Genomic DNA, 24,723 nt, shown 5'->3' with positions numbered 1-24,723 from the left:
GCGAACGTGCAAGAGAGAGAGAGCGAACGTGCGAGAGAGAGAGAGAGAGAGAGAGCGAACGTGCGAGAGAGAGAGAGAGCGAACGTGCGAGAGAGATAGAGAGATAGAGAGAGAGAGCGAACGTGCGTAAGAGAGAGAGAGCGAACATGCGAGAGAGAGAGAGCGAACGTGCGAGAGAGAGAGAGAGAGAGCGAACGTGCGAGAGAGAGAGAGCGAACGTGCGAGAGAGATAGATAGAGAGAGAGAGCGAACGTGCGTAAGAGAGAGAGAGCGAACGTGCGAGAGAGAGAGAGCGAACGTGCGAGAGAGAGAGAGCGAACGTGCGAGAGAAAGAGAGAGCGAACGTGCGAGAGAGAGAGAGAGAGAGAGAGCGAACGTGCGAGAGAGAGAGAGAGAGAGAACGTGCGAGAGAGAGAGAGAGAGAGAGCGAACGTGCGAGAGAGAGAGAGCGAACGTGCGAGAGAGAGAGAGAGCGAACGTGCGAGAGAGAGAGAGAGCGAACGTGCGAGAGAGAGAGAGAGAACGAACGTGCGAGCGAGAGAGAGAGAGAACGAACGTGCGAGCGAGAGAGAGAGAGAACGAACGTGCGAGAGAGAGAGAGAGAGAACGAACGTGCAGAGAGAGAGAGAGAGAACGAACGTGCGAGAGAGAGAGAGAACGAACGTGCGAGAGAGAGAGAGAGCGAACGTGCGAGAGAGAGAGAGAACGAACGTGCGAGAGAGAGAGAGAACGAACGTGCGAGAGAGAGAGAGAACGAACGTGCGAGAGAGAGACGACGTGCGAGAGAGAGAACGAACGTGCGAGAGAGAGAGAACGAACGTGCGAGAGAGAGAGAGAGAACGAACGTGCGAGAGAGAGAGAGAGAGAACGAACGTGCGAGAGAGAGAGAACGAACGTGCGAGAGAGAGAGAGAGAGAGAGAGAACGAACGTGCGAGAGAGAGAGAACGTGCGAGAGAGAGAGAGAGAACGAACGTGCGAGAGAGAGAGAGAGAGAGAGAACGAACGTGCGAGAGAGAGAGAGAGAGAGAGAGAGAACGAACGTGCGAGAGAGAGAGAGAAGAGAGAACGAACGTGCGAGAGAGAGAGAGAGAGAGAGAGAACGAACGTGCGAGAGAGAGAGAGAGAGAGAACGAACGTGCGAGAGAGAGAGAGAGAGAACGAACGTGCGAGAGAGAGAGAGAGAGAGAGAGAGAGAACGTACGAGAGAGAGAGAGAGAGAGAGAGAGAACGAACGTGCGAGAGAGAGAGAATGAACGTGCGAGAGAGAGAGAGAGAGAGAGAGAGAGTTCGAACGTGCGAGAGAGAGAACGAACGTGCGAGAGAGAGAGAGAGAACGAACGTGCGAGAGAGAGTGAGAGAACGAACGTGCGAGAGAGAGAGAGAGAACGAACGTGAGAGAGAGAGAGAGAGCGAACGTGCGAGAGAGAGAGAGAGCGAACGTGCGAGAGAGAGAGAGAGAGAGCGAGCGTGCGAGAGAGAGAGAGCGAACGTGCGAGAGAGACAGAGAGAGCGTGCGAGAGGGAGAGAGCGAGCGTACGTGCGAGAGGGAGAGAGCGAGCAAACGTGCGAGAGAGAGAGAGAGCGAACGTGCGAGAGAGGAGAGAGAGAGAGAGAGAGCGAACGTGCGAGCGAGAGAGAGAGAGAGAGAGAGAGCGAACGTGCGAGCGAGAGAGAGAGAGAGAGAGCGAACGTGCGAGAGAGAGAGCGAACGTGCGAGAGAGAGAGAGAGAGAGAGGGAACGTGCGAGAAAGAGAGAGAGAGCGAACGTGCGAGAGAGAGAGAGAGAGCGAACGTGCGAGAGGGAGAGAGAGAGAGCGAACGTGCGAGAGAGAGAGAGAGAGAGAGCGAACGTGCGAGAGAGAGAGAGAGAGCGAACGTGCGAGAGAGAGAGAGAGAGCGAACGTGCGAGAGAGAGAGAGAGCGCAAACGTGCGAGAGAGAGAGAGAGAGCGAACGTGCGAGAGAGAGAGAGAGAGCGAACGTGCGAGAGAGAGAGAGAGAGCGAACGTGCGAGAGAGAGAGAGAGAGCGAACGTGCGAGAGAGAGAGAGAGAGCGAACGTGCGAGAGAGAGAGAGAGAGCGAACGTGCGAGAGAGAGAGAGAGAGCGAACGTGCGAGAGAGAGAGAGAGAGCGAACGTGCGAGAGAGAGAGAGAGAGCGAACGTGCGAGAGAGAGAGAGAGAGCGAACGTGCGAGAGAGAGAGAGAGAGCGAACGTGCGAGAGAGAGAGAGAGAGCGAACGTGCGAGAGAGAGAGAGAGAGCGAACGTGCGAGAGAGAGAGAGAGAGAGAGAGCGAACGTGCGAGAGAGAGAGAGAGAGAGAGAGCGAACGTGCGAGAGAGAGAGAGAGAGCGAACGTGCGAGAGAGAGAGAGAGCGAACGTGCGAGAGAGAGAGAGCGAACGTGCGAGAGAGAGAGAGCGACCGTGCGAGAGAGAGAGAGAGAGAGCGACCGTGCGAGAGAGAGAGAGAGAGAGAGAGCGAACGTGCGAGAGAGAGAGAGAGAGCGAACGTGCGAGAGAGAGAGAGAGAGCGAACGTGCGAGAGAGAGAGAGAGAGAGAGAGAGAGAGAGCGAACGTGCGAGAGAGAGAGAGAGAGAGCGAACGTGCGAGAGAGAGAGAGAGAGAGAGCGAACGTGCGAGAGAGAGAGAGAGAGCGAACGTGAGAGAGAGAGAGAGAGAGAGAGCGAACGAGAGAGAGAGAGAGAGAGCGAACGAGAGAGAGAGAGAGAGAGAGCGAACGTGCGAGAGAGAGAGAGAGCGAACGTGCGAGAGAGAGAGAGAGAGAGAACGAACGTGCGAGAGAGAGAGAGAACGAACGTGCGAGAGAGAGAGAGAACGAACGTGCGAGAGAGAGAGAGAACGAACGTGCGAGAGAGAGAGAGAACGAACGTGCGAGAGAGAGAGAACGAACGTGCGAGAGAGAGAACGAACGTGCGAGAGAGAGAGAACGAACGTGCGAGAGAGAGAGAACGAACGTGCGAGAGAGAGAGAACGAACGTGCGAGAGAGAGAGAGAGAACGAACGTGCGAGAGAGAGAGAGAGAGAACGAACGTGCGAGAGAGAGAGAACGTGCGAGAGAGAGAGAGAGAGAACGAACGTGCGAGAGAGAGAGAACGTGCGAGAGAGAGAACGTGCGAGAGAGAGAGAGAGAGAACGAACGTGCGAGAGAGAGAGAGAGAGAAACGAACGTGCGAGAGAGAGAGAGAGAGAACGAACGTACGAGAGAGAGAGAGAGAGAGAGAGAGAACGTACGAGAGAGAGAGAGAGAGAGAGAGAGAGAGAGAACGTACGAGAGAGAGAGAGAGAGAGAGAGAGAGAGAGAACGAACGTGCGAGAGAGAGAGAGAGAGAACGAACGTGCGAGAGAGAGAGAGAGAGAGAACGAACGTGCGAGAGAGAGAGAGAGAGAGAATGAACGTGCGAGAGAGAAGAGAGAGAGAGAGAGAACGAACGTGCGAGAGAGAGAACGAACGTGCGAGAGAGAGAGAGAGAACGAACGTGCGAGAGAGAGAGAGAACGAACGTGCGAGAGAGAGAGAGAGAACGAACGTGAGAGAGAGAGAACGAACGTGCGATAGAGAGAGAGAGAGAGAGAACGAACGTGAGAGAGAGAGAACGAACGTGCGATAGAGAGAGAGAGAGAGAGAACGAACGTGAGAGAGAGAGAACGAACGTGCGAGAGAGAGAGAGAGAGAGAGAGAACGAACGTGCGAGAGAGAGAGAGAGATAGAACGAACGTGCGAGAGAGAGAGAGAGCGAACGTGCGAGAGAGAGAGAGAGCGAACGTGCGAGAGAGAGAGAGAGCGAACCTGCGAGAGAGAGAGAGAGAGAGAGAGAGCGAGCGTGCGAGAGAGAGAGAGCGAACGTGCGAGAGAGACAGAGAGAGCGTGCGAGAGGGAGAGAGCGAGCGTACGTGCGAGAGGGAGAGAGCGAGCAAACGTGCGAGAGAGAGAGAGAGCGAACGTGCGAGAGAGAGAGAGAGAGCGAACGTGCGAGCGAGAGAGAGAGAGAGAGAGAGCGAACGTGCGAGAGAGAGAGAGCGAACGTGCGAGAGGAGAGAGAGCGAACGTGCGAGAGAGAGAGAGAGAGAGAGAGCGAACGTGCGAGAGAGAGAAAGAGAGGGAACGTGCGAGAGAGAGAGAGAGAGCGAACGTGCGAGAGAGAGAGAGAGAGCGAACGTGCGAGAGGGAGAGAGAGAGAGCGAACGTGCGAGAGAGAGAGAGAGAGAGAGAGCGAACGTGCGAGAGAGAGAGAGAGAGCGAACGTGCGAGAGAGAGAGAGAGAGCGAACGTGCGAGAGAGAGAGAGAGCGCGAACGTGCGAGAGAGAGAGAGAGAGCGAACGTGCGAGAGAGAGAGAGAGAGCGAACGTGCGAGAGAGAGAGAGAGAGCGAACGTGCGAGAGAGAGAGAGAGAGCGAACGTGCGAGAGAGAGAGAGAGCGAACGTGCGAGAGAGAGAGAGAGAGAGAGCGACGTGCGAGAGAGAGAGAGAGAGAGCGAACGTGCGAGAGAGAGAGAGAGAGCGAACGTGCGAGAGAGAGAGAGAGCGAACGTGCGAGAGAGAGAGAGAGCGAACGTGCGAGAGAGAGAGAGCGAACGACCGTGCGAGAGAGAGAGAGAGACGACCGTGCGAGAGAGAGAGAGAGAGAGAGCGAACGTGCGAGAGAGAGAGAGAGAGCGAACGTGCGAGAGAGAGAGAGAGAGCGAACGTGCGAGAGAGAGAGAGAGAGAGAGCGAACGTGCGAGAGAGAGAGAGAGAGAGCGAACGTGCGAGAGAGAGAGAGAGAGAGCGAACGTGCGAGAGAGAGAGAGAGAGAGCGAACGTGCGAGAGAGAGAGAGAGGAGAGAGCGACGAGAGAGAGAGAGAGCGAACGTGAGAGAGAGAGAAGAGAGAGAGCGAACGTGCGAGAGAGAGAGAGAGAGAGCGAACGTGCGAGAGAGAGAGAGAGGAGAGCGAACGTGAGAGAGAGAGAGAGAGAGAGCGAACGTGCGAGAGAGAGAGAGAGAGAGCGAACGTGCGAGAGAGAGAGGAGAGAGAGCGAACGTGCGAGAGAGAGAGAGAGAGAGCGAACGTGCGAGAGAGAGAGAGAGCGAACGTGAGAGAGAGAGAGAGAGAGCGAACGTGCAAGAGAGAGAGAGAGCGAACGTGCGAGAGAGAGCGAGAGAGAGAGAGCGAACGTGCGAGAGAGACGAGAGAGAGAGAGAGCGTGCGAGAGAGAGAGAGAGAGCGAACGTGCGAGCGAAAGAGAGAGCGAACGTGCGAGAGAGAGAGAGAGAGCGAACGTGCGAGAGAGAGAGAGAGAGAGAGCGAACGTGCGAGAGAGAGAGAGAGAGAGAGAGAGCGAACGTGCGAGAGAGAGAGAGAGAGCGAACGTGCGAGAGAGAGAGAGAGAGAAGGCGAACGTGCGAGAGAGAGAGAGAGAGAGAGCGAACGTGCGAGAGAGAGAGAGAGAGAGAGAGAGCGAACGTGCGAGAGAGAGAGAGAGAGAGAGCGAACGTGCGAGAGAGGAGAGAGAGAGAGAGAGAGAGAGCGAACGTGCGAGAGAGAGAGAGAGAGAGCGAACGTGCGAGAGAGAGAGAGAGAGCGAACGTGCGAGAGATAGAGAGAGAGCGACCGTGCGAGAGAGAGAGAGAGAGAGAGAGCGACCGTGCGAGAGAGAGAGAGAGAGAGAGAGCGACCGTGCGAGAGAGAGAGAGCGAACGTGCGAGAGAGAGAGAGCGAACGTGCGAGAGAGAGAGAGCGAACGTGCGAGAGAGAGAGAGCGAACGTGCGAGAGAGAGAGAGAGAGAGAGAGCGAACGTGAGAGAGAGCGAACGTGCGAGAGAGAGAGAGAGAGAGAGAGAGAGAGCGAACGTGCGAGAGAGAGAGCGAACGTGAGAGAGAGAGAGAGAGCGAACGTGAGAGAGAGAGAGAGAGCGAACGTGAGAGAGAGAGAGAGAGCGAACGTGAGAGAGAGAGAGAGAGCGAACGTGCGAGAGAGAGAGCGAACGTGCGAGAGAGAGAGCGAACGTGCGAGAGAGAGAGAGCGAACGTGCGAGAGAGAGAGCGAACGTGCGAGAGAGATAGAGAGAGAGAGAGCGCGAACGTGCGAGAGAGAGAGAGAGAGCGCGAACGTGCGAGAGAGAGAGAGAGCGCGAACGTGCGAGAGAGAGAGAGAGCGCGAACGTGCGAGAGAGAGAGCGCGAACGTGCGAGAGAGAGAGAGCGCGAACGTGCGCGAGAGAGAGAGAGCGCGAACGTGCGCGAGAGAGAGAGAGCGCGAACGTGCGCGAGAGGGAGAGCGAACGTGCGCGAGAGGGAGAGCGAACGTGCGCGAGAGAGAGAGCGAACGTGCGCGAGAGAGAGAGCGCGAACGTGCGCGAGAGAGAGAGCGAACGTGCGAGAGAGAGAGAGAGAGAGAGAGAGAGAGCGAACGTGCGAGAGAGAGCGAACGTGCCAGAGAGAGAGAGAGAGAGAGAGAGCGAACGTGCGAGAGAGAGAGAGAGAGAGAGAGCGAACGTGCGAGAGAGAGAGAGAGAGAGAGAGCGAACGTGCGAGAGAGAGAGAGTGAGAGAGCGAACGTGCGAGAGAGAGAGAGAGAGAGAGAGAGCGAACGTGCGAGAGAGAGAGAGCGAACGTGCGAGAGAGAGAGAGAGAGCGAACGTGCGAGAGAGAGAGAGAGAGCGAACGTGCGAGAGAGAGAGAGAGAGCGAACGTGCGAGAGAGAGAGAGAGAGAGCGAACGTGCGAGAGAGAGAGAGCGAACGTGCGAGAGAGAGAGCGAACGTGCGAGAGAGAGTGAGCGCGAACGTGCGAGAGAGAGTGAGCGCGAACGTGCGAGAGAGAGAGAGAGAGAGAGAGCGAACGTGCAAGAGAGAGAGAGAGAGAGCGAACGTGCGAGAGAGAGAGAGAGAGAGAGAGAGAGCGAACGTGCGAGAGAGAGCGAGAGCACAAACGTGCGAGAGAGAGAGAGAGCGAACGTGAGAGAGAGAGCGAACGTGCGAGAGAGAGAGAGAGCGAACGTGCGAGAGAGAGCGAATGTGCGAGTGAGAGAGAGAGCGAACGTGCGAGAGAGAGAGAGAGCGAACGTGCGAGCGAGAGAGCGAACGTGCGAGCGAGAGAGCGAACGTGCGAGAGAGAGAGAGAGAGAGAGAGAGAGAGCGAACGTGCGAGAGAGAGAGAGAGAGCGAACGTGCGAGAGAGAGAGAGAGAGCGAACGTGCGAGAGAGAGAGAGAGAGCGAACGTGCGAGAGAGAGAGAGAGAGAGAGAGCGAACGTGCGAGAGAGAGAGAGAGAGAGAGAGCGAACGTGCGAGAGAGAGAGCGAACGTGCGAGAGAGAGCGAACGTGCGAGAGAGAGCGCGAACGTGCGAGAGAGAGAGAGCGCGAACGTGCGAGAGAGAGAGAGAGAACGTGCAGAGAGAGAGAGAGAGAGAGAGAGAGCGCGAACGTGCGAGAGAGAGAGCGAACGTGCGAGAGAGATAGAGAGAGAGAGAGCGCGAACGTGCGAGAGAGAGAGAGAGAGCGCGAACGTGCGAGAGAGAGAGAGAGCGCGAACGTGCGAGAGAGAGAGAGAGCGCGAACGTGCGAGAGAGAGAGCGCGAACGTGCGAGAGAGAGAGAGCGCGAACGTGCGCGAGAGAGAGAGCGAACGTGCGCGAGAGGGAGAGCGAACGTGCGCGAGAGAGAGAGCGAACGTGCGCGAGAGAGAGAGCGCGAACGTGCGCGAGAGAGAGAGCGAACGTGCGAGAGAGAGAGAGAGAGAGAGAGAGAGAGCGAACGTGCGAGAGAGAGCGAACGTGCCAGAGAGAGAGAGAGAGAGAGAGAGCGAACGTGCGAGAGAGAGAGAGAGAGAGAGAGAGAGAGCGAACGTGCGAGAGAGAGAGAGTGAGAGAGCGAACGTGCGAGAGAGAGAGAGAGAGAGAGAGAGCGAACGTGCGAGAGAGAGAGAGAGAGCGAACGTGCGAGAGAGAGAGAGAGAGCGAACGTGCGAGAGAGAGAGAGAGAGCGAACGTGCGAGAGAGAGAGAGAGAGCGAACGTGCGAGAGAGAGAGAGAGAGAGCGAACGTGCGAGAGAGAGAGAGCGAACGTGCGAGAGAGAGTGCGAACGTGCGAGAGAGAGTGAGCGCGAACGTGCGAGAGAGAGTGAGCGCGAACGTGCGAGAGAGAGAGAGAGAGAGAGCGAACGTGCAAGAGAGAGAGAGAGAGAGCGAACGTGCGAGAGAGAGAGAGAGAGAGAGAGAGAGCGAACGTGCGAGAGAGAGCGAGAGCACAAACGTGCGAGAGAGAGAGAGAGCGAACGTGAGAGAGAGAGCGAACGTGCGAGAGAGAGAGAGAGCGAACGTGCGAGAGAGAGCGAATGTGCGAGTGAGAGAGAGAGCGAACGTGCGAGAGAGAGAGAGAGCGAACGTGCGAGCGAGAGAGCGAACGTGCGAGCGAGAGAGCGAACGTGCGAGAGAGAGAGAGAGAGAGAGAGAGAGAGAGAGAGCGAACGTGCGAGAGAGAGAGAGAGAGAGAGCGAACGTGCGAGAGAGAGAGAGAGAGCGAACGTGCGAGAGAGAGAGAGAGAGCGAACGTGCGAGAGAGAGAGAGAGAGAGAGAGCGAACGTGCGAGAGAGAGAGAGAGAGAGAGAGCGAACGTGCGAGAGAGAGAGCGAACGTGCGAGAGAGAGCGAACGTGCGAGAGAGAGCGCGAACGTGCGAGAGAGAGAGAGCGCGAACGTGCGAGAGAGAGAGAGAGAGAACGTGCGAGAGAGAGAGAGAGAGAGAGAGAGAGCGCGAACGTGCGAGAGAGAGAGAGAGAGCGCGCGAACGTGCGAGAGAGAGAGAGAGAGAGAGAGCGCGCGAACGTGCGAGAGAGAGAGAGAGAGCGCGAACGTGAGAGAGAGAGAGAGAGAGAGCGTGCGAGAGAGAGAGAGCGAACGTGCGAGAGAGAGAGGGAACGAACGTGCGAGAGAGAGAGGGAACGAACGTGCGAGAGAGAGAGGGAACGAACGTGCGAGAGAGAGAGGGAACGAACGTGCGAGAGAGAGAGGGAACGAACGTGCGAGAGAGAGAGGGAACGAACGTGCGAGAGAGAGGGAACGAACGTGCGAGAGAGAGAGGGAACGAACGTGCGAGAGAGAGAGAGAGAGCGAACGTGCGAGAGAGAGAGAGAGAGAGAGAGAGAGCGAACGTGAGAGAGAGAGAGAGAGAACGAACGTGAGAGAGAGAGAGAGAGAGAGAACGAACGTGAGAGAGAGAGAGAGAGAGAGAACGAACGTGAGAGAGAGAGAGAACGAACGTGAGAGAGAGAGAGAACGAACGTGAGAGAGAGAGAACGAACGTGCGAGAGAGAGAGATAGAACGAACGTGCGAGAGAGAGAGAGAACGAACGTGCGAGAGAGAGAGAGAGAGAGAGATAGAACGATCGTGCGAGAGAGAGATAGAACGATCGTGCGAGAGAGAGAGAGAACGATCGTGCGAGAGAGAGAGAGAGAGAGAGAGAGAACGAACGTGCGAGAGAGAGAGAGAGAACGAACGTGAGAGAGAGAGAGAACGAACGTGCGAGAGAGAGAGAGAGAACGAACGTGCGAGAGAGAGAGAGAGAACGAACGTGCGAGAGCGAGAGAGAACGAACGTGCGAGAGAGAGAGAGAGAGAGAACGAACGTGCGAGAGAGAGAGAGAGAGAGAGAGAACGAACGTGCGAGAGAGAGAGAACGAACGTGCGAGAGAGAGAGAACGAACGTGCGAGAGAGAGAGAACGAACGTGCGAGAGAGAGAGAACGAACGTGCGAGAGAGAGAGAACGAACGTGCGAGAGAGAGAGAGAGAGGGAACGAACGTGCGAGAGAGAGAGAGAGAGAGAGAGAGAGAACGAACGTGCGAGAGAGAGAGAGAGAGAGAGAGAGAGAGAGAACGAACGTGCGAGAGAGAGAGAGAGAGAGCGAACGTGCGAGAGAGAGAGCGCGAACGTGCGAGAGAGAGAGAGAGAGCGAACGTGCGAGAGAGAGAGAGAGAGAGAGAGAGCGAACGTGCGAGAGAGAGAGAGAGAGAACGAACGTGCGAGAGAGAGAGAGAACGAACGTGCGAGAGAGAGAGAGAGAGAGAGAGCGAACGTGCGAGAGAGAGAGAGAGCGAACGTGCGAGAGAGAGAGCGAACGTGCGAAAGAGAGAGAGAGAGAGAGAGAGAGAACGAATGTGCGAGAGAGAGAGAGAGAACGAACGTGCGAGAGAGAGAGGGAACGAACGTGCGAACGTGAGAGAGAGAGAGAGAGAGAGGGAACGAACGTGCGAATGTGAGAGAGAGAGAGAGAGAGAACGAACGTGAGAGAGAGAACGAACGTGAGAGAGAGAGAGAGAACGAACGTGCGAGAGAGAGAGATAGAACTAACGTGCGAGAGAGAGAGAACGAACGTGCGAGAGAGAGATAGAACTAACGTGCGAGAGAGAGAGAACGAACGTGCGAGAGAGAGAGAGAGAGAGAGAGAGAACGAACGTGCGAGAGAGAGAGAGAGAGAGAGAGCGAACGTGAGAGAGAGAGAGAGAGAGAACGAACGTGCGAGAGAGAGAGAGAGATAGAACGAACGTGCGAGAGAGAGAGAGAGATAGAACGAACGTGCGAGAGAGAGAGAGAGAGATAGAACGAACGTGCGAGAGAGAGAGAGATAGAACGAACGTGCGAGAGAGAGAGAACGAACGTGCGAGAGAGAGAGAGAACGAACGTGCGAGAGAGAGAGAGAGAACGAACGTGCGAGAGAGAGAGAGAGAACGAACGTGCGAGAGAGAGAGATAGAACTAACGTGCGAGAGAGAGAGAACGAATGTGCGAGAGAGAGAGAACGAACGTGCGAGAGAGAGAGGGAACGAACGTGCGAGAGAGAGAGAGAGAGAGAACGAACGTGAGAGAGAGAGAGAACGAACGTGAGAGAGAGAGAGAGAGAACGAACGTGAGAGAGAGAGAGAGAGAACGAACGTGAGAGAGAGAGAACGAACGTGCGAGAGAGAGAGAGAGATAGAACGAACGTGCGAGAGAGAGAGATAGAATGAACGTGCGAGAGAGAGAGAACGAACGTGCGAGAGAGAGAGAGAGAGAGAGAACGAACGTGCGAGAGAGAGAGAGAGAGAGAGAGAGCGAACGTGAGAGAGAGAGAGAGAGAGAGAGAACGAACGTGCGAGAGAGAGAGAGAGATAGAACGAACGTGCGAGAGAGAGATAGAACGAACGTGCGAGAGAGAGAGAGAGAGAGATAGAACGAACGTGCGAGAGAGAGAGAGAACGAACGTGCGAACGTGAGAGAGAGAGAGAGAGAGAGAGAGAGAGAGAGAGAACGAACGTGCGAGAGAGAGAGGGAACGAACGTGCGAATGTGAGAGAGAGAGAGAGAGAGAACGAACGTGAGAGAGAGAACGAACGTGAGAGAGAGAACGAACGTGAGAGAGAGAACGAACGTGAGAGAGAGAGAGAGAACGAACGTGCGAGAGAGAGAGATAGAACTAACGTGCGAGAGAGAGAGAACGAACGTGCGAGAGAGAGATAGAACTAACGTGCGAGAGAGAGAGAACGAACGTGCGAGAGAGAGAGAGAGAGAGAGAGAGAGAACGAACGTGCGAGAGAGAGAGAGAGAGAGAGAGAGAGCGAACGTGAGAGAGAGAGAGAGAGAGAGAGAGAACGAACGTGCGAGAGAGAGAGAGAGAGATAGAACGAACGTGCGAGAGAGAGATAGAACGAACGTGCGAGAGAGAGATAGAACGAACGTGCGAGAGAGAGAGAGAGATAGAACGAACGTGCGAGAGAGAGAGAGATAGAACGAACGTGCGAGAGAGAGAGAGAACGAACGTGCGAGAGAGAGAGAGAACGAACGTGCGAGAGAGAGAGAGAGAACGAACGTGCGAGAGAGAGAGATAGAACTAACGTGCGAGAGAGAGAGAACGAATGTGCGAGAGAGAGAGAACGAACGTGCGAGAGAGGGAACGAACGTGCGAGAGAGAGAGAGAGAGAGAGAGAGAACGAACGTGAGAGAGAGAGAGAACGAACGTGAGAGAGAGAGAGAACGAACGTGAGAGAGAGAGAGAACGAACGTGAGAGAGAGAGAGAGAGAACGAACGTGAGAGAGAGAGAACGAACGTGCGAGAGAGAGAGAGAGATAGAACGAACGTGCGAGAGAGAGAGATAGAACGAACGTGCGAGAGAGAGAGAACGAACGTGCGAGAGAGAGAGAGAGAGAGAGAACGAACGTGCGAGAGAGAGAGAGAGAGAGAGAGCGAACGTGAGAGAGAGAGAGAGAGAGAGAGAACGAACGTGCGAGAGAGAGAGAGAGATAGAACGAACGTGCGAGAGAGAGATAGAACGAACGTGCGAGAGAGAGAGAGAGAGAGATAGAACGAACGTGCGTTAGAGAGATAGAACGAACGTGCGAGAGAGAGAGAGAACGAACGTGCGAGAGAGAGAGAGAACGAACGTGCGAGAGAGAGAGAGAGAACGAACGTGCGAGAGAGAGAGATAGAACTAACGTGCGAGAGAGAGAGAACGAATGTGCGAGAGAGAGAGAGAACGAACGTGCGAGAGAGAGAGGGAACGAACGTGCGAGAGAGAGAGAGAGAGAGAGAGAGAACGAACGTGAGAGAGAGAGAGAACGAACGTGAGAGAGAGAGAGAACGAACGTGAGAGAGAGAGAACGAACGTGAGAGAGAGAGAGAACGAACGTGAGAGAGAGAGAGAGAGAACGAACGTGAGAGAGAGAGAGAGAGAACGAACGTGAGAGAGATAGAACGAACGTGCGAGAGAGATAGAACGAACGTGCGAGAGAGAGAGATAGAACGAACGTGCGAGAGAGAGAGAGACAGAACGAACGTGCGAGAGAGAGAGCGATAGAACGAACGTGCGAGAGAGAGAGAGAACGAACGTGCGAGAGAGAGAGAGAGAGAGAGAGAGAGAGAACGAACGTGCGAGAGAGAGAGAACGAACGTGCGAGAGAGAGAGAGAACGAACGTGCGAGAGAGAGAGAGAGAGAGAGAGAACGAACGTGCGAGAGAGAGAGAGAGAGAGAGAACGAACGTGCGAGAGAGAGAGAGAGAGAACGAACGTGCGAGAGAGAGAGAGAGAGAGAGAGAGAGAGAGAACGAACGTGCGAGAGAGAGAGAGATTGAGAACGAACGTGCGAGAGAGAGAGAGCGAGAGAGAGAACGAACGTGCGAGAGAGCGAGAGAGAGAACGAACGTGCGAGAGAGCGAGAGAGAGAACGAACGTGCGAGAAAGAGAGAGAGAGAACGAACGTGCGAGAGAGAGAGAGAGAGAGAGAGAGAGAACGAACGTGCGAGAGAGAGAGAGAACGAACGTGCAAGAGAGAGAGAACGAACGTGCGAGAGAGAGAGAGAACGAACGTGCGAGAGAGAGAGAGAACGAACGTGCGAGAGAGAGAGAGAACGAACGTGCGAGAGAGAGAGAGAGAGAGAACGAACGTGCGAGAGAGAGAGAGAGAGAGAGAGAACGAACGTGCGAGAGAGAGAGAGAGAGAGAACGAACGTGCGAGAGAGAGAGAGAGAGAGAGAACGAACGTGCGAGAGAGAGAGAGAGAGAGAGAGAGAACGAACGTGCGAGAGAGAGAGAGAGAGAGAGAGAACGAACGTGCGAGAGAGAGAACGAACATGAGAGAGAGCGAGAGAGAGAACGAACGTACGAGAGAGAGAACGAACGTGCGAGAGAGAACGAACGAATGTGAGAGAGAGAGAGAGAACGAACGTGAGAGAGAGAGAGAGAACGAATGTGCGAGAGTGAGAGAGAAAGAGAGAACGAACATGCGAGAGTGAGAGAAAGAGAAAGAGAGAACGAACGTGCGAGAGAGAGAAAGAGAGAACGAACGTGCGAGCGAGAGAGAGAGAGAGAACGAACGTGCGAGAGAGAGAGAGAACGAACGTGAGAGAGCGAGAGAGAGAGAGAGAGAGAATGAACGAACGTGCGAGAGAGAGAGAGAACGAACGTGCGAGAGAGAGAGAGAACGAACGTGCGAGAGAGAGAGAGAGCGTGCGAGAGAGAGAGAGAGCGAACGTGCGAGAGAGAGAGAGAGAGAACGAACGTGCGAGAGAGAGAGGGAACAAACGTGCGAGAGAGAGAGGGAACGAACGTGCGAGAGAGGGAACGAACGTGCGAGAGAGAGAGAGAGCGAACGTGCGAGAGAGAGAGGCAGAGAGAGAGAGCGAACGTGAGAGAGGCAGAGAGAGAGAGCGAACGTGAGAGAGGCAGAGAGAGAACGAACGTGAGAGAGAGAGAGAGAGAACGAACGTGAGAGAGAGAGAGAGAGAGAACGAACGTGAGAGAGAGAGAGAACGAACGTGAGAGAGAGAGAACGAACGTGAGAGAGAGAGAGAGAGAACGAACGTGAGAGAGAGAGAGAGAGAACGAACGTGAGAGAGAGAGAACGAACGTGCGAGAGAGAGAGAGAGATAGAACGAACGTGCGAGAGAGAGAGATAGAACGAACGTGCGAGAGAGAGAGAGACAGAACGAACGTGCGAGAGAGAGAGCGATAGAACGAACGTGCGAGAGAGAGAGAGAGCGAACGTGCGAGAGAGAGAGAGAGAGAGCGAACGTGCGAGAGAGAGAGAGAGAGAGAGAGAGCGAACGTGCGAGAGAGAGAGCGAACGTGCGAGAGAGAGCGAACGTGCGAGAGAGCGCGCGAACGTGCGAGAGAGAGAGCGCGCGAACGTGCGAGAGAGAGAGAGAGAGAGAGAGCGCGCGAACGTGCGAGAGAGAGAGAGAGAGCGCGAACGTGAGAGAGAGAGAGAGAGCGTGCGAGAGAGAGAGAGAGCGAACGTGCGAGAGAGAGAGGGAACGAACGTGCGAGAGAGAGAGGGAACGAACGTGCGAGAGAGAGAGGGAACGAACGTGCGAGAGAGAGAGGGAACGAACGTGCGAGAGAGAGAGGGAACGAACGTGCGAGAGAGAGAGGGAACGAACGTGCAAGAGAGAGAGGGAACGAACGTGCGAGAGAGAGAGGGAACGAACGTGCGAGAGAGAGGGAACGAACGTGCGAGAGAGAGAGAGAGAGAGAGAGCGAACGTGCGAGAGAGAGAGAGAGAGAGAGAGAGAGCGAACGTGAGAGAGAGAGAGCGAACGTGAGAGAGAGAGAGAGAGAGAGAACGAACGTGAGAGAGAGAGAGAACGAACGTGAGAGAGAGAGAGAGAGAGAACGAATGTGAGAGAGAGAGAGAGAGAGAGAACGAACGTGAGAGAGAGAGAGAACGAACGTGAGAGAGAGAGAACGAACGTGCGAGAGAGAGAGATAGAACGAACGTGCGAGAGAGAGAGAGAACGAACGTGCGAGAGAGAGAGAGAGAGAGAGATAGAACGATCGTGCGAGAGAGAGAGATAGAACGATCGTGCGAGAGAGAGAGAGAGAGAACGATCGTGCGAGAGAGAGAGAGAGAGAGAGAGAACGAACGTGCGAGAGAGAGAGAGAGAACGAACGTGCGAGAGCGAGAGAGAACGAACGTGCGAGAGAGAGAGAGAGAGAGAGAACGAACGTGCGAGAGAGAGAGAGAGAGAGAGAACGAACGTGCGAGAGAGAGAGAACGAACGTGCGAGAGAGAGAGAGAGAGAGAACGAACGTGCGAGAGAGAGAGAGAGAGAGAGAGAACGAACGTGCGAGAGAGAGAGAGAGAGAGAGAGAGAACGAACGTGCGAGAGAGAGAGAGAGAGAGAGCGAACGTGCGAGAGAGAGAGCGCGAACGTGCGAGAGAGAGAGAGAGAGCGAAAGTGCGAGAGAGAGAGAGAGAGAGAGAGCGAACGTGCGAGAGAGAGAGAGAGAGAGAGAACGAACGTGCGAGAGAGAGAGAGAGAGAACGAACGTGCGAGAGAGAGAGAGAGAGAACGAACGTGCGAGAGAGAGAGAGAGAGAGCGAACGTGCGAGAGAGAGAGAGAGCGAACGTGCGAGAGAGAGAGCGAACGTGCGAAAGAGAGAGAGAGAGAGAGAGAGAGAGAGAACGAACGTGCGAGAGAGAGAGAGAGAGAGAGAGAGAACGAACGTGCGAGAGAGAGAGGGAACGAACGTGCGAACGTGAGAGAGAGAGAGAGAGAGAGAGAGAGAGAACGAACGTGCGAGAGAGAGAGGGAACGAACGTGCGAATGTGAGAGAGAGAGAGAGAGAGAGAGAACGAACGTGAGAGAGAGAACGAACGTGAGAGAGAGAGAGAGAACGAACGTGCGAGAGAGAGAGATAGAACTAACGTGCGAGAGAGAGAGAACGAACGTGCGAGAGAGAGAGAACGAACGTGCGAGAGAGAGATAGAACTAACGTGCGAGAGAGAGAGAACGAACGTGCGAGAGAGAGAGAGAGAGAGAGAACGAACGTGCGAGAGAGAGAGAGAGAGAGAGAGAGCGAACGTGAGAGAGAGAGAGAGAGAGAACGAACGTGCGAGAGAGAGAGAGAGATAGAACGAACGTGCGAGAGAGAGATAGAACGAACGTGCGAGAGAGAGAGAGAGAGAGATAGAACGAACGTGCGAGAGAGAGAGAGATAGAACGAACGTGCGAGAGAGAGAGAGATAGAACGAACGTGCGAGAGAGAGAGAGAACGAACGTGCGAGAGAGAGAGAGAACGAACGTGCGAGAGAGAGAGAGAACGAACGTGCGAGAGAGAGAGAGAGAACGAACGTGCGAGAGAGAGAGATAGAACTAACGTGCGAGAGAGAGAGAACGAACGTGCGAGAGAGAGAGAGAACGAACGTGCGAGAGAGAGAGAGAACGAACGTGCGAGAGAGAGAGAGAGATAGAACGAACGTGCGAGAGAGAGAGAGAGAGAGAACGAACGTGAGAGAGAGAGAGAGAGACAGAACGAACGTGCGAGAGAGAGAGCGATAGAACGAACGTGCGAGAGAGAGAGAGAACGAACGTGCGAGAGAGAGAGAGAGAGAGAGAGAGAACGAACGTGCGAGAGAGAGAGAACGAACGTGCGAGAGAGAGAGAACGAACGTGCGAAGAGAGAGAGAACGAACGTGCGAGAGAGAGAGAGAGAGAGAACGAACGTGCGAGAGAGAGAGAGAGAGAGAGAACGAACGTGCGGAGAGAGAGAGAGAGAACGAACGTGCGAGAGAGAGAGAGATTGAGAACGAACGTGCGAGAGAGAGAGAGAGAACGAACGTGCGAGAGAGAGAGAGAGAGAACGAACGTGCGAGAAAGAGAGAGAGAGAACGAACATGCGAGAGAGAGAGAGAGAGAGAGAGAGAGAACGAACGTGCGAGAGAGAGAGAGAACGAACGTGCGAGAGAGAGGAGGAGAGAACGAACGTGCGAGAGAGAGAGAACGAACGTGCGAGAGAGAGAGAGAACGAACGTCGAGAGAGAGAGAGAACGAACGTGCGAGAGAGAGAGAGAGAGAGAGAACGAACGTGCGAGAGAGAGAGAGAGAGAACGAACGTGCGAGAGAGAGAGAGAGAACGAACGTGAGAGAGAGAGAGAACGAACGTGCGAGAGAGAGAGAGAACGAACGTGCGAGAGAGAGAGAGAACGAACGTGCGAGAGAGAGAGAGAGAGAGAACGAACGTGCGAGAGAGAGAGAGAGAGAACGAACGTGCGAGAGAGAGAGAGAGAGAGAACGAACGTGCGAGAGAGAGAGAGAGAGAGAACGAACGTGCGAGAGAGAGAGAGAGAACGAACGTGCGAGAGAGAGAGAGAGAGAGAACGAACGTGCGAGAGCGTGCGAGAGAGAGAGAGAGAGAGAACGAACGTGCGAGAGAGAGAGAGAGAGAGAACGAACGTGCGAGAGAGAGAGAGAGAACGAACGTGCGAGAGAGAGAGAGAGAACGAACGTGCGAGAGAGAGAGAGAGAGAGAGAACGAACGTGCGAGAGAGAGAGAGAGAGAGAGAGAACGAACGTGCGAGAGAGAGAGAGAGAGAGAGAGAACGAACGTGCGAGAGAGAGAACGAACATGAGAGAGAGCGAGAGAGAGAACGAACGTGCGAGAGAGAGAACGAACGTGCGAGAGAGAGAACGAACGAATGTGAGAGAGAGAGAGAGAACGAACGTGAGAGAGAGAGAGAGAACGAATGTGCGAGAGTGAGAGAGAAAGAGAGAACGAACATGCGAGAGTGAGAGAAAGAGAAAGAGAGAACGAACGTGCGAGAGAAAGAGAGAACGAACGTGCGAGCGAGAGAGAGAGAGAGAGAGAACGAACGTGCGAGAGAGAGAGAGAACGAACGTGAAAGAGCGAGAGAGAGAGAGAGAGAGAGAATGAACGAACGTGCGAGAGAGAGAGAGAGAACGAACGTGCGAGAGAGAGAGAGAACGAACGTGCGAGAGAGAGAGAGAGAGCGTGCGAGAGAGAGAGAGAGCGAACGTGCGAGAGAGAAGAGAGAGAGAGAGAGAACGAACGTGCGAGAGAGAGAGGGAACAAACGTGCGAGAGAGAGAGGGAACGAACGTGCGAGAGAGGGAACGAACGTGCGAGAGAGGGAACGAACGTGCGAGAGAGAGAGGGAACGAACGTGCGAGAGAGAGAGAGAGAGAGAACGTGCGAGAGAGAGAGAGAGAGAGAGCGAACGTGAGAGAGAGAGAGAACGTGCGAGAGAGAGAGAGAGAGAGAGCGAACGTGAGAGAGGCAGAGAGAGAGAGCGAACGTGAGAGAGGCAGAGAGAGAACGAACGTGAGAGAGAGAGAGAGAGAACGAACGTGAGAGAGAGAGAGAGAGAGAACGAACGTGCGAGAGAGAGAACGAACATGAGAGAGAGCGAGAGAGAGAACGAACGTGCGAGAGAGAGAACGAACGTGCGAGAGAGAGAACGAACGAATGTGAGAGAGAGAGAGAGAACGAACGTGAGAGAGAGAGAGAGAACGAATGTGCGAGAGTGAGAGAGAAAGAGAGAACGAACATGCGAGAGTGAGAGAAAGAGAAAGAGAGAACGAACGTGCGAGAGAGAGAAAGAGAGAACGAACGTGCGAGCGAGAGAGAGAGAGAGAACGAACGTGCGAGAGAGAGAGAGAACGAACGTGAGAGCGAGAGAGAGAGAGAGAGAGAGAGAACGAACGTGCGAGAGAGAGAGAGAACGAACGTGCGAGAGAGAGAGAGAGCGTGCGAGAGAGAGAGAGAGAGCGAACGTGCGAGAGAGAGAGAGAGAGAGAGAGAGAGAACGAACGTGCGAGAGAGAGAGGGAACAAACGTGCGAGAGAGAGAGGGAACGAACGTGCGAGAGAGGGAACGAACGTGCGAGAGAGAGAGGGAACGAACGTGCGAGAGAGAGAGAGAGCGAACGTGCGAGAGAGAGAGAGAGAGAGAGAGAGCGAACGTGAGAGAGGCAGAGAGAGAGAGCGAACGTGAGAGAGGCAGAGAGAGAACGAACGTGAGAGAGAGAGAGAGAGAACGAACGTGAGAGAGAGAGAGAGAGAGAGAGAACGAACGTGAGAGAGAGAGAGAACGAACGTGAGAGAGAGAGAACGAACGTGAGAGAGAGAGAGAGAGAACGAACGTGAGAGAGAGAGAGAGAGAACGAACGTGAGAGAGAGAGAACGAACGTGCGAGAGAGAGAGAGATAGAACGAACGTGCGAGAGAGAGAGATAGAACGAACGTGCGAGAGAGAGAGAGACAGAACGAACGTGCGAGAGAGAGAGCGATAGAACGAACGTGCGAGAGAGCGATAGAACGAACGTGCGAGAGAGAGAGAGAGCGAACGTGCGAGAGAGAGAGAGAGAGAGCGAACGTGCGAGAGAGAGAGAGAGAGAGCGAACGTGCGAGAGAGAGAGAGAGAGAGAGAGCGAACGTGCGAGAGAGAGAGCGAACGTGCGAGAGAGAGCGAACGTGCGAGAGAGAGCGCGAACGTGCGAGAGAGAGAGAGCGCGAACGTGCGAGAGAGAGAGAGAGAGAGAGAGCGCGCGAACGTGCGAGAGAGAGAGAGAGAGCGCGAACGTGAGAGAGAGAGAGAGAGCGTGCGAGAGAGAGAGAGAGCGAACGTGCGAGAGAGAGAGGGAACGAACGTGCGAGAGAGAGAGGGAACGAACGTGCGAGAGAGAGAGGGAACGAACGTGCGAGAGAGAGAGGGAACGAACGTGCGAGAGAGAGAGGGAACGAACGTGCGGAACGAACGTGCGAGAGAGAGGGAACGAACGTGCGAGAGAGAGAGAGAGAGAGAGAGCGAACGTGCGAGAGAGAGAGAGAGAGAGAGAGAGAGAGAGCGAACGTGAGAGAGAGAGAGAGAGCGAACGTGAGAGAGAGAGAGAGAGCGAACGTGAGAGAGAGAGAGAGAGCGAACGTGAGAGAGAGAGAGAGAGCGAACGTGAGAGAGAGAGAGAGAGAGAGAACGAACGTGAGAGAGAGAGAGAGAGAGAACGAACGTGAGAGAGAGAGAGAGAGAGAACGAACGTGAGAGAGAGAGAGAACGAACGTGAGAGAGAGAGAACGAACGTGCGAGAGAGAGAGATAGAACGAACGTGCGAGAGAGAGAGAGAACGAACGTGCGAGAGAGAGAGAGAGAGAGAGATAGAACGATCGTGCGAGAGAGAGAGATAGAACGATCGTGCGAGAGAGAGAGAGAGAGAACGATCGTGCGAGAGAGAGAGAGAGAGAGAGAGAACGAACGTGCGAGAGAGAGAGAGAGAACGAACGTGCGAGAGAGAGAGAGAGAACGAACGTGCGAGAGCGAGAGAGAACGAACGTGCGAGAGAGAGAGAGAGAGAACGAACGTGCGAGAGAGAGAGAGAGAGAGAGAACGAACGTGTGAGAGAGAGAGAACGAACGTGCGAGAGAGAGAGAACGAACGTGCGAGAGAGAGAGAACGAACGTGCGAGAGAGAGAGAGAGAGAGAACGAACGTGCGAGAGAGAGAGAGAGAGAGAGAGAACGAACGTGCGAGAGAGAGAGAGAGAGAGAGAGAGAGAGAGAGAGAACGAACGTGCGAGAGAGAGAGAGAGAGAGAGCGAACGTGCGAGAGAGAGAGCGCGAACGTGTGAGAGAGAGAGAGAGAGCGAACGTGCGAGAGAGAGAGAGAGCGAACGTGCGAGAGAGAGAGAGAGAGAGAGAGAACGAACGTGCGAGAGAGAGAGAGAGAGAACGAACGTGCGAGAGAGAGAGAGAGAGAGCGAACGTGCGAGAGAGAGAGAGAGCGAACGTGCGAGAGAGAGAGCGAACGTGCGAAAGAGAGAGAGAGAGAGAGAGAGAGAGAGAACGAACGTGCGAGAGAGAGAGAGAGAGAGAGAGAGAACGAACGTGCGAGAGAGAGAGGGAACGAACGTGCGAACGTGAGAGAGAGAGAGAGAGAGAGAACGAACGTGCGAGAGAGAGAGGGAACGAACGTGCGAATGTGAGAGAGAGAGAGAGAGAGAACGAACGTGAGAGAGAGAACGAACGTGAGAGAGAGAGAGAGAACGAACGTGCGAGAGAGAGAGATAGAACTAACGTGCGAGAGAGAGAGAACGAACGTGCGAGAGAGAGATAGAACTAACGTGCGAGAGAGAGAGAACGAACGTGCGAGAGAGAGAGAGAGAGAGAGAGAGAGAACGAACGTGCGAGAGAGAGAGAGAGAGAGAGAGAGAACGAACGTGCGAGAGAGAGAGAGAGAGAGAGAGAGCGAACGTGAGAGAGAGAACGAACGTGCGAGAGAGAGAGAGAGAGATAGAACGAACGTGCGAGAGAGAGATAGAACGAACGTGCGAGAGAGAGAGAGAGAGAGATAGAACGAACGTGCGAGAGAGAGAGAGATAGAACGAACGTGCGAGAGAGAGAGAGAACGAACGTGCGAGAGAGAGAGAGAACGAACGTGCGAGAGAGAGAGAGAGAACGAACGTGCGAGAGAGAGAGATAGAACTAACGTGCGAGAGAGAGAGAACGAACGTGCGAGAGAGAGAGAGAACGAACGTGCGAGAGAGAGAGAGAACGAACGTGCGAGAGAGAGAGAGAACGAACGTGCGAGAGAGAGAGAGAGATAGAACGAACGTGCGAGAGAGAGAGAGAGAGAGAACGAACGTGAGAGAGAGAGAGAGACAGAACGAACGTGCGAGAGAGAGAGCGATAGAACGAACGTGCGAGAGAGAGAGAGAACGAACGTGAGAGAGAGAGAACGAACGTGCGAGAGAGAGAACGAACGTGCGAGAGAGAGAGAACGAACGTGCGAGAGAGAGAGAGAACGAACGTGCGAGAGAGAGAGAGAGAGAGAACGAACGTGCGAGAGAGAGAGAGAGAGAGAACGAACGTGCGAGAGAGAGAGAGAGAGAGAACGAACGTGCGAGAGAGAGAGAGAGAGAGAACGAACGTGCGAGAGAGAGAGAGAGAGAGAACGAACGTGCGAGAGAGAGAGAGATTGAGAACGAACGTGCGAGAGAGAGAGAGAGAACGAACGTGCGAGAGAGAGAGAGAGAGAACGAACGTGCGAGAAAGAGAGAGAGAGAACGAACGTGCGAGAGAGAGAGAGAGAGAGAGAGAGAGAACGAACGTGCGAGAGAGAGAGAGAACGAACGTGCGAGAGAGAGAGAACGAACGTGCGAGAGAGAGAGAGAGAACGAACGTGCGAGAGAGAGAGAACGAACGTGCGAGAGAGAGAGAGAACGAACGTGCGAGAGAGAGAGAGAGAGAGAACGAACGTGCGAGAGAGAGAGAGAGAGAGAGAGAGAACGAACGTGCGAGAGAGAGAGAGAGAGAGAGAGAACGAACGTGCGAGAGAGAGAGAGAGAGAGAGAGAGAGAACGAACGTGCGAGAGAGAGAGAGAGAGAGAGAGAACGAACGTGCGAGAGAGAGAACGAACATGAGAGAGAGAGAGAGAGAGAGAGAGAACGAACGTGCGAGAGAGAGAGAGAGAGAGAACGAACGTGCGAGAGAGAGAGAGAGAACGAACGTGCGAGAGAGAGAGAGAGAGAGAGAACGAACGTGCGAGAGAGAGAGAGAGAGAGAGAACGAACGTGCGAGAGAGAGAGAGAGAGAGAGAGAACGAACGTGCGAGAGAGAGAGCGAGAGAGAGAACGAACGTGCGAGAGAGAGAACGAACGTGCGAGAGAGAGAACGAACGTGCGAGAGAGAGAACGAACGTGCGAGAGAGAGAACGAACGTGCGAGAGAGAGAACGAACGTGTGAGAGAGAGAACGAACGTGCGAGAGAGAGAACGAACGAATGTGAGAGAGAGAGAGAGAACGAGAGAACGAACATGCGAGAGTGAGAGAAAGAGAAAGAGAGAACGAACGTGCGAGAGAAAGAGAGAACGAACGTGCGAGCGAGAGAGAGAGAGAACGAACGTGCGAGAGAGAGAGAGAACGAACGTGAAAGAGCGAGAGAGAGAGAGAGAGAGAGAATGAACGTACGTGCGAGAGAGAGAGAGAACGAACGTGCGAGAGAGAGAGAGAACGAACGTGCGAGAGAGAGAGAGAGCGTGCGAGAGAGAGAGAGAGCGAACGTGCGAGAGAGAGAGAGAGAGAGAGAGAACGAACGTGCGAGAGAGAGAGGGAACAAACGTGCGAGAGAGAGAGGGAACAAACGTGCGAGAGAGAGAGGGAACGAACGTGCGAGAGAGGGAACGAACGTGCGAGAGAGAGAGGGAACGAACGTGCGAGAGAGAGAGAGAGAGCGAACGTGCGAGAGAGAGAGAGAGAGAGAGAGCGAACGTGAGAGAGGCAGAGAGAGAGAGCGAACGTGAGAGAGGCAGAGAGAGAACGAACGTGAGAGAGAGGCAGAGAGAGAACGAACGTGAGAGAGAGAGAGAGAGAGAACGAACGTGAGAGAGAGAGAGAGAGAGAACGAACGTGAGAGAGAGAGAGAACGAACGTGAGAGAGAGAGAGAACGAACGTGAGAGAGAGAGAACGAACGTGAGAGAGAGAGAGAACGAACGTGAGAGAGAGAGAACGAACGTGAGAGAGAGAGAACGAACGTGAGAGAGAGAGAACGAACGTGAGAGAGAGAGAACGAACGTGCGAGAGAGAGAGATAGAACGAACGTGCGAGAGAGAGAGATAGAACGAACGTGCGAGAGAGAGAGAGAACGAACGTGCGAGAGAGAGAGAGAGAGAGAGAACGAACGTGCGAGAGAGAGAGATAGAACTAACGTGCGAGAGAGAGAGAACGAATGTGCGAGAGAGAGAGAGAACGAACGTGCGAGAGAGAGAGGGAACGAACGTGCGAGAGAGAGAGGGAACGAACGTGCGAGAGAGAGAGAGAGAGAGAGAACGAACGTGCGAGAGAGAGAGAGAGAGAGAGAGAGAACGAACGTGAGAGAGAGAGAGAACGAACGTGAGAGAGAGAGAGAGAGAACGAACGTGAGAGAGAGAGAACGAACGTGCGAGAGAGAGAGAGAGAGATAGAACGAACGTGCGAGAGAGAGAGATAGAACGAACGTGCGAGAGAGAGAGAGACAGAACGAACGTGCGAGAGAGAGAGAGAGAACGAACGTGCGAGAGAGAGAGAGAGAGAGAGAGAGAGAACGAACGTGCGAGAGAGAGAGAGAACGAACGTGCGAGAGAGAGAGAGAACGAACGTGCGAGAGAGAGAGAGAGAGAGAGAACGAACGTGCGAGAGAGAGAGAGAGAGAGAGAACGAACGTGCGAGAGAGAGAGAGAGAGAGAGAGAGAGAGAGAGAGAACGAACGTGCGAGAGAGAGAGAGAGAGAGAGAGAGAGAACGAACGTGCGAGAGAGAGAGAGAGAGAGAGAGAGAGAACGAACGTGCGAGAGAGAGAGAGATTGAGAACGAACGTGCGAGAGAGAGAGAGAGAGAGAACGAACGTGCGAGAGAGAGAGAGAGAGAGAACGAACGTGCGAGAGAGAGAGAGAGAGAGAGAGAGAGAGAGAGAACGAACGTGCGAGAGAGAGA

At 54.6% G+C, this 24,723-nt stretch overlaps 1 protein-coding gene across 2 annotated transcripts in view; it reads left to right on the top strand.

Moving 5' to 3' along the window:
* nup205 (nucleoporin 205) overlaps nucleotides 1-24,723 on the top strand; it is a 168,661-nt gene that overhangs the window by 100,434 nt on the left and 43,504 nt on the right. The window lies entirely within an intron of this gene.

This window comes from Pristiophorus japonicus, chromosome 15, assembly GCF_044704955.1.
Source record: "Pristiophorus japonicus isolate sPriJap1 chromosome 15, sPriJap1.hap1, whole genome shotgun sequence".
Taxonomy (NCBI): Eukaryota; Metazoa; Chordata; class Chondrichthyes; family Pristiophoridae; genus Pristiophorus; species Pristiophorus japonicus.
The sequence above is the reverse complement of the archived record's forward strand: the minus strand, read 5'-3'. Positions and strand labels throughout refer to the sequence as shown.